This window comes from Camelus dromedarius, chromosome 9 (assembly GCF_036321535.1).
Source record: "Camelus dromedarius isolate mCamDro1 chromosome 9, mCamDro1.pat, whole genome shotgun sequence".
NCBI lineage: Eukaryota > Metazoa > Chordata > Mammalia > Artiodactyla > Camelidae > Camelus > Camelus dromedarius.
The window spans coordinates 15,890,509-15,899,939 of NC_087444.1; the positions used below are offsets into that span (position 1 = coordinate 15,890,509).

Genomic DNA, 9,431 nt, shown 5'->3' on the forward strand with positions numbered 1-9,431 from the left:
AATTACACAGTCTTAATTGCACAGTTTCTGTTCCATATTCTGTCTATTTCCACACACGAGGAGACATATCTTCCCCCAGTACCTTCTTTTGGCTGCATTCATGTCTTATGCATTTCTGTGTGAGTATAGTAGTTGTTCATGGTTAACTTTTCCAATTGGCTGACTATAATTGTGCCTTAATTTTTCCCAACCTATTTTATGGTGGTCCCAACTGATGCAGGAAAACGGATGTGGGGCTTGAGGAGGGCTGTGTCCCATGTCTCGCTTGAACCCCTGGGATGTGCCCCCACAAATGTGGTTCCTTGGCTTTGCATAGGAAAGAATTCAAGTGCGAGCCACCACTAAGTAAAGGCAGATTTATTTAGAGAGATACATACTACATAAAGTGTAAGGCAAGAGAAATGCAAGGAAATAAGTGCGGCCATTGGGTGCTCCGGCTAAAGTAAAAGTAGGTACACACTCCATTCCATAGACAGAGTGCGGGCCGTCTCCGAAGGGGAGGGAGCGAAAAGGCCACTAGGTGTGGTATTGTCAGTTTTTATGGTCCGGTAGCTTCACACGTCTACAGGTGGGATCATTCCAACTGCCCTGGGGAAGGGGCTGAGATTACCAGGAATTAGACCATGGCCCATTCTTTGGCCTTTTGCGGTTAGCCTTGGGACTGTCATGGTGCCTGCGGGCATGTTATTTGATCACACTGTTACGATGAGCATATAATGAAGCTCCAGATCTGCTAGAAGTCAAACCTCTTAATCCTCAAGGCCAGCTAGGAGGTGAATCTTCCACCATTTTGGTTGCTGTTATTCCTTGAGTGGCTGTGCCCTGCTCCCGTCCATCCTGTCTCACAACCAAACTACTTCCTTCCTTTAAAAACAGATGAAGAAATGTGTGTATAATGCCCACCAAAAAGATGTATACAAGAATATTTATATTGAATTTTATTTGAAATCACCTCAAACTGGAAATAACCTCAAATGTCCATAAACAGTGGAATGGATGAATTGCCGCATATTCTTAAAATGGAGTACTAGACGGCAGTAAGAATGAATAAACCACGGCTGCCTGCAGTAGCATAGCCACATCACACAAACAGAATGCTGAACAGAAGAGCCAGACACAAACAGAGGCCATGTTGTTAGTTTCCATTTACGCAAAGTTAAAAACAAGCAAAACTAATGTATGGAATGAGAAGTCAGGATGATGCTCCATTTAGGGAGGAAGGAGAAAGTAATGGTTGGAAGAACACTATAGGATTTCCGGGGTGCTAGTAATGTTCTATTTCTTAATCTGGTGGCAGACACAGAGGTTTACTATGTTCACTATGTGATCATTCTTTGCACTGTACACCTTGATGAACTTTTTTATAAGTACATGAAACTTTAAAACGTTTTTTAAAAGTGTTCATTAGGATATGAGGGTGGCATAAATGAGAATGAATTGAGAAATTATTGGGATGGAAGGAGATGAAGTTAACAAGTGTAAATCTACACTTTTGAGAAGTGTGGATAACAATATAAAAGAAGTTAATTGGTCCATAGTTTGAAGGAAACTCGGGATTAAACTGGGGGGTTATCATGGGAAAGATGAGAGCATATTTATGGGCACCAGGGGAGGAAGCAGGAGGGAAGAGATGTAGAGTACAAGAGAGAGGCAGGTGGAAAAAGATGTGAAAGGAGAGGGAGACGATGGAAGTCCGGGCTTTGGCAGAAGACTGGCTTTAAATGGGAGAAAGAGCTCTGTTTGGGGGGAATGGGTATAGGTGTGGATTAATCTGTAGATGAGGAAGTGGGAAGTTAAAGGATAAAATGAGATGCTTCAGTTTCTGCTAAGAGAAAAGGTTTTCCCCCCTTTTTCTTCTTGTGGTTACTGTCCCCCACCCTATTCCTCTGGCTATTCTCTCAGAGTCTGGCTGTGGAGCGGAAGAAAATAAACCAGCCCACTTTTCCCAAAGGTCTTGAAAGGAAGCGCACAGGTCAGTTTCATTCAGGGAATGTACACGGCACAACACAACGGTCTGGGGTGCTTGGACTTAGCCCCAGGCTGCCGCTTACTTGCCTTGGGTTAGGCATTTCCTACGCCTCACTCTCCCAAAATAGCCAAATCACTCTGCAGGGTGCTTGTGAAAACCAGAGAGAATAGATTAGTAATTCCAAAGTCCAAACTTCACATAACCCTTTAATGCCCGAATCACTGTAGTCTCAGCTTCTTCTTTTTAATTGCAGAAGCACTGTTTATTACCAGGCTCCTCTTTCCAGGTATTTCTGGGAAATCCGTAAAAAGTGTTTACATGCTCCGCAGACCAGTTCTGGCAGTTGCTTGTCATCACAGTCTGCAACAGGGATCCAAACTATTACTTTCTCCTTCCATGGTTATGCATGTTTGTCTCAAGACAACTCCTGCTCTCCCCTGTACTGTTTTGCCCAACTTGGACATTGGTTCTATCTCCAGTTCCATACAGTGGTACCTGAGATCAGGAAATAAGGTTTCTTAGGACTTGCTGAAGGTCTTGTGATAAGAGAAGTATACTGCAAAACAGAGAACTTGAAAACAGAGTATCACTGCTCTTGGGGTCTGCAGATGGGTCCTTTCCTGGCACTTCTCTGCCTGCTCCCAGGTTCTGCCCCCATGTTGCAGGGACCTGGCTGCGGTGGAAATGCCCTTGAGTCCAGCCCTGCCTCAGTACTCACATATTCCAGGATGATTGACAGTGGTGAGGTTTATTACATTCAGGGGGACTGCTGCCCCAGACACCGGATGTGATCCTATCCTTTGGCACAAAGCACTAGAACCACAACAACAAAAACAAAACACCTCCAAAGAATGGGTCCTTCAGTACAGAATAACGCGGTCCATAGTCCCGTACAATTCCTCTTCACAGCTTGAGGTTCACAGAAGCTCAGCTATCTGTCCTTCAAGCCACCTTGGAGTCTTGGCTTCTGATCTCCTGTGAGAAATGACTTGAACGATAGCCTATACATCTTCCAGGAATCATCAATGATTCCCAGTATTAGGAGAGGACATCTGAAAATTGGAAACAAAGACCACCTTTTACATTCTCTCTCCTAGACAAGGGCCTCTGCTCTATATTTGGATAACCTTGACCAAACCTTGACTTTCTCCACCCCATTTAAATCAGATCCTCCTTTTACAACCTCAGATCACACTGTTTCCTTTGTTTTCTTAAAAGCACTTAACGATTTATAGTTACACATATATTTCTGAGATTAGTTGTGTAACAACTCTCTCCCTTCCTAGAGTCACCCCCAGGATGCATGGATCATGTCTCTTTTGCTCACCTTTGTGTCCCCAGTGCCTAGCACAGTGCCAGGCACACACTAGGATATTGCTAAATATTTCTCAATGGAATTAATGGTGAATGACTAGATGAGTAGTCTGCCCTAAGCTTCCATCTCTAAGAAGACAGAAAATTACTTGAAACATTTTTGGTCTTCCAAGTTCTACTCAAGGCAAACACTTAGGCTGCTTAACACCCATTGTGACCTTTATTTGTTCCCCTGTGGTTATCTCATATGTCATAATTTTATTTTATTTATTTTTTAGAAAGTTTTTTTTTTTTTTTAATGGAGTTACTGGGGATTGAACCCAGGACCTCATGCGTGATAAGCATGCACTCTACCACCGAGCTATACCCCGTCCACACCATTGTGACTTTTGTCTTTGCTGGAAATCTTTATTCAGAGTTTTATCAGATCAGTGGAATCTGATCATAGCAGTCCTAGTCTCCATTCTCACGAATGACTTAAAGTGGGCATGTGACTTAGCTCTGGCCCAGTGAGAGGTAAGGAAGTGTCTACCCTGGTCAAGGGGAAATCTGCTGAAGACTTCTGGCATAGATTTCTCTAGAAGGGATGGTGTTTTTCCACCTCTGGACATCACTCAGTTTGGATATGATGGCAGGACCTGCTGAGATGAAGCCAGCACATGCAGCAGAACAGGACAAACCAGCTCGCAGAGTAACAGGCGGGATCCAGGTATGACTGGGCTGGCAGGAGCCTGGCGCTGCCTCAGCTCTGTGCTTCTTATTACCTGAGGTAACAACTCTCCTTGCAGATTAATGCAATGAGCTTTTCAAATACGTTTTACACGGCACTCAGCACAAACACACATACAGACAGGTCGTATCCAAAAAACACAAAAGTTTCACAAAACAATACCACTCCGACTATGTGCAAGGGAATTCCTCTTTTTTCTTCCATTCTATTATTGAATTTTTTAAAAATATGCTTATATAAGGCACCCTAAAATGATTTCACCACCCCAAAATGTGTGTGACCTGCAACTCAACACATTTTGGGGTTTTCTGGTACTTTTCTGCAAACTCTGGAGCCAGCCCACTTAGGAGGCTATCCCAGCTCTGCCAGTTACCAGCTCCGTTACATAGGACACATTTCTTAACCTCTCTGTGATTCAGTTTTCTCGTATTTGATGGAGACAAGACCCCTCACAGTGTTGTTTTAAGGATTAAATGAGTTAATACACACAAAGCGCTTGGAATGGGAAGCCGTTGGGAGGTCTGAACAGAAGACTGATGTGATCTCATAAAGATGAATAAGCATTTGCATTCTTGTGGGAAGGATATTATAACATAGAGATGCTGGGATTAAGAGAAACACAGCATGTTTCAGGGACATGATGAAAAAACCTGCACTCCAGCCTGTGGAATCAAATTTAATCTTTAGGAGGTAGGACTAGGGGACAAAATGGGTAGTGAAATTTCTAATTCCTTTTTTTTTTTTTTTTTAGCTAATAGACTAATTTTTAGAACAATTTTAGGTTTAAGAAAAATTGAATGGAAAGTACAGAGAATTCTTACATATTCCCTCACTTCGACCCTCACACATAGTTTTCCCAATTATTAGCATCTCGCATTAGTGCAGTACATTTGTTACAATTGATGAGCCAATACTGATACACTATTATTAACTAAATTCCATAGTTAACATTAGGGTTTGCTCTTTGTCTTATAAATTCTGAGTTTTGACAAATACGTAATGACATGTCTCCACCATTACAGCATCACATGGAATGGTTTCACTGCGCTAAAAATCCCCTGTATTCCACCTATCCATGCCTCCTTCCCTTCCTGGAACCCCTGGCAACCACTGGTCTTTTTACTGTCTCCATAGTTTTGCCATTTCCAGGATGTCATAGAATTGGAATCATACAGCATGTAGCATTTTCAGGCTGGCTTCTTTCACTTAGCAATATCTCCTTTTTAAAAACCACTCTGAATACAGAATACATTCAGAAGAAAAAGAACAAAAAGTGTAAGAATTTGGAGGTGTCTTTTCAGTACTAGTCAGGGCTCTGAACAACCAACAGGCAAAACTAATGTCCCTAAAAAACATCTGCTTAATAAATGTTTGTTGAACAAATATGAATAAACCCCAGTGCTATGACTATGACATTAGTTCATGGTTAGTATGTATTTGATGAGCCGAACTACAGTCCCAACACCTTGATAATAACTTAGAGGAGTTTCTTAGTCCTCTTTGGCCATTCACTTAATAGGAACAGACAGTTCTCATGGACTGAGCTCTTTATATGTTCCAGGAACTATGCTAAGCACTTTACAAATATTATTGCAAATCAGCATTACTAATAACACTTTGAGCTAGGTGTTACTAGCTCTGCTTGGCAGATGACGAAACAGGTTCAGAGATGCTAAGAAATTTGCCCAAGGTCACACAGCAGGTAAAGTGAACCTTTAAATTCCCACTAGGATGGGAACCTTATCTCTAGGTTCTTGAGCTGACAAGTGATCTGGTCCTCAAAGCTTCCCACGATGTCCTAGGACAGATACCTTGTGTGATTATAATCAGGCCAGTCTGCTTGCTGCTCCTAAACTGCCCTACCTTCCACACCAAGGAATTCCCCAGTCTATTTGAGTTTTGTTGCTATTCTTATTGTTGCTTTTTCATGTATGGGACAGAAGCTCATTGTAAGAGGAGTCACAGCTACTAAAAGTCCTCAGCGATGTGAATGACCCCTTAGAGATAAGGCAGATAATTCTACAGAAATTATAGGGAAATAAGCCCCCCATTCACCATTGTAGCAGGAAAAGAAGGGGCCCCTACATGAAGGTCATGCATGGCTTTGTAATTCATCAAAGATCCTTAGACATTTCTACATTTAGAAGTGCAAAATGACTGAGTTCTCCAACGATGCAAACTTCTGGCAGGAAAGACATATTAATCCAACAATCACATCTCCTAAATGTGTAAACAAGTCTTGTAAGTCAAACATATCTACCTGCTAAATGCGTGGCAAGTGGACAGAACAGAACCAAACCAGCACCATGAAGATACATTACTTTACCTGAATGAACACAGTTTACCCAAAGTACTGATCCTACATTCATCTATTTATTGCCTCCTTGTTTACTTGTACATTTCCCCAGAACTACATATTTTTCTCATCCCACTGAGGGAAACTTAAAAACCATCTCTGTCCCATGACTACAGTAACTAACATTTCAGAGTCAAAGTTTGGTTTGAGATGGCTAAACAAGGCTTACGCAGTAAATCTAAAATTACTCTAGATGAGCCATAAATTAATAAGCTTAACTCTTCTTAGAGTCTTCTCAACCCTATACCTTTTCTTTCAGTTTAGTGCATCTTCTATCACCTTTTTGATATTTTGAACAGTAATCTTTTATAACATGTTTACTGAGATGTCTTCCACATGAGTTTTGACTGGCTCATTTGAGCTTCTCTTCTCCTTGCAGTGAAATGCAATGAATTGAATGAAATGCAATGAATCTGAAATGAAATGCAATGAAATGAACAAATTGCAATGAAATGTCCTTATTTATTGCCCACAGTAAAATCCCTTTATTCCACACCCTTTTTCTTTGTCTACATCTCACTTGTCTCATTAACTATATTCTTGCCAGGTCTTGACAGAAAGAACCTAGAATTGTAGAATGTCAAGTCAGAAGAGACACTATCGGAGGCATCCTATGCCCCAGGCTGTCCCTATCAAGGGCTGCCACCACTGCAGGCATGGTTTCAGCAGTAGGAAAATCCCCGTTTTGAAAACTTAGTCTTTGGCCTCCCAGGCCGTGTGTGTGTGTGTGTGTGTGTGTGTGTGTGTGTAGCCTTGTTATTATACAACTGATTAGCGACTATCAGGATAAGAACCTGGGACTTGAGTGTCCAGGCCCCTATCTTCAGCTCAAGGAAGGGATCTGATGGATAACTGTCTTCAATTTTTTTTCTCTTTTTCCCCCTTAATGAGCAGATACTAGAGAGAGCAATGAGCACAGCCTTGGAACACAGACATCAGTAAATACTTGTTCACTGACTGATTAATGACATCAACCCCCAACTACCCATGGTCACCCTGAGAACAGAGCCCAAGAAGGTACAAACCCACATCCGGAGTCCCTTCCTCTCCCCTTGCCCCTGCCTGGCTCAGAAAGGAACTGTGCCGAACAACCTTGACCATGACCATCGAGTAGGGGAAGCTAAGGAAATGATGAAAGGCTTTGAAAGACATCGTGTGGAAAAAGGAGGAAGGTCATAATGGGCAGGGACCTGAAGGGAAGTGAGAAAGATGGTTGGGTAAAAAGGCTGGAGGCAGGACTGGCATTCCCCTCACGACCAAGGCTGCCCACTTGGGTCTCAGAGACTGCTCTCTTCTCCCTCCCTTTGGCCTCTGCAGAAAATATTATTTTGTCTTGTGTCTCAGTCATTTTTAAAGAGACAGATGCACATAGGTGTGTATGTACACATGAACTCACATAGGTGCCCACATGTCTATTTAGCTATATGTACCAAATTGACACCTGTCCCCAAAGTGGACTCTGCTGAACAGAGCTGCTCAAACTCAGTGCCCTCGGGGAGTTCGCCCTCTTGGGATTTACACACCGACTCAAAAATAAGGACCAGCCTCAGCCTCAATGGATGCCCATATCAGACTTTTCTAAGAGCTGAAAGAAGCCGCAACCTACTTCATCATATCACCACTCCTCTCATTTCACATCTCACTGTAACACTTTTTCTCACAGCTCTCATTTCCTGAGTCTTTCCTGTGTCCCAGGTACCTTGGTTGGTGCTGCGGATTGAACTACACAAACCTGAACCTGGCTCCAAGAAGGTAGCATCTCAGTGCTCAGAGGAGCTTTCACACCCAACATAAACAGCAGGCTTCCTGTGAAGACCAAGGGGGATTTTAGTTACAAAAATGCTATGAGTAATTGGGATATCTGTGTTAATACGATTGCCACTTACATCAGAGGTATGTTTAACAGAGCTCTCTTGTGTCCCTGCAGCTGAGAGGAAGCAGAATGGAGCAGTACTCAGCACGTTCATGGACCACACGAAGGGTGTGAGGTCTGAGCAGCAATCAAGATGTGAATACCTGAGAAACCACGAGTATCAGCTTCCGTGGTGAATGGGGCTGTGCAGTCAAAACCTGTTTTGTTTTCCTTTTGCTTTCTTTCTCTTTTTTTCTCTGTAACAGCACGCAAAAGAAACCAAACTCAAATTGGTACTTATCCCACAGGGGGCCCAGATACCAGTCCCCTGCTTATCAGGAAATGGAAAGAATCAGTTGCTCTAGCAACAGTCCTGGTTGCAGGAGGTCTGGGGGTGGGAGGAGGGGCTAAGGTTGTTTACCAGGTTCTTCTGGGGAAGGAGGTGGAACCTTCACCCACAACACTAACCGGAGGAAACTGTCTGTTCCCCAAGGTCATAATGCGGCTTCCTGCCGGAGCACGTGATACTTCATTTCACGACTGAGGTGGGCCTTCACCTCAAAGTCTTTCCATAGCTGGAGATGGAAGAGTTTGTGAATGATCAGCCAACTGCTCCCAGTTCAAACTGGAACTCCATCCTGCTGACTGAGGGTGGGGTGGTAGGGTGCTGCAGGCAGAAGGCACACTGGGCTTTGAATTCCTGCGTTTAAATCCTGGCTCTTAATAACCAGAAAGTTCCCCAACTTGGGAAAGGAAACAGTCATCCAAGTCCAGGAAGCACAGAGACTTCCACAGAGGATCAACCCAAAGAAGAAAACACCAAAGCACATAGTCATCAAATTGACAAAAATTAAGGATAAGGAGAAAATATTAAAATCAGCAAGAGAAAAGCAACAAATAACATACAAGGGGGCTCCCGTAAGGTTATCAGCTGATTTTTCAGCAGAAACTCTACAGGCCAGAAGGGAGTGGCAAGATACGTTTAAAGTGATGAAAGGGAAGAACTTACAACCAAGAATGCTCTATCCAGCAAGGCTCTCATTCAGATTTGATGGAGAAATCAAATGCTTCACAGATAAACAAAAGCTAAAAGAATTCAGCACCACCAAATCAGCTTTACAACAAACGTTAAAGGAACTTCTCTAGGCATCAAACCATAAGAAAAGAGAACAAAAAGAAGAGGGAAAAAAAGACCTGCAAAAGATTGCTT

At 42.8% G+C, this 9,431-nt stretch overlaps 1 long non-coding RNA gene across 2 annotated transcripts; it reads right to left on the bottom strand.

Moving 5' to 3' along the window:
* Nucleotides 1-2,162: 2,162 nt before the first annotated feature.
* LOC135322004 (uncharacterized) lies at nucleotides 2,163-8,772 on the bottom strand. Of its 2 annotated transcripts, none has more exons than XR_010382221.1 (3): nucleotides 8,256-8,772; nucleotides 8,102-8,175; nucleotides 2,163-3,021 (listed from the first exon to the last, which is right to left on the bottom strand). It is a non-coding gene; the product is annotated as an uncharacterized LOC135322004 (long non-coding RNA). The 2 variants fall into 2 exon arrangements; XR_010382222.1 differs by having other exon boundaries at nucleotides 2,163-3,921.
* Between the last annotated feature and the right edge of the window lie 659 nt (nucleotides 8,773-9,431).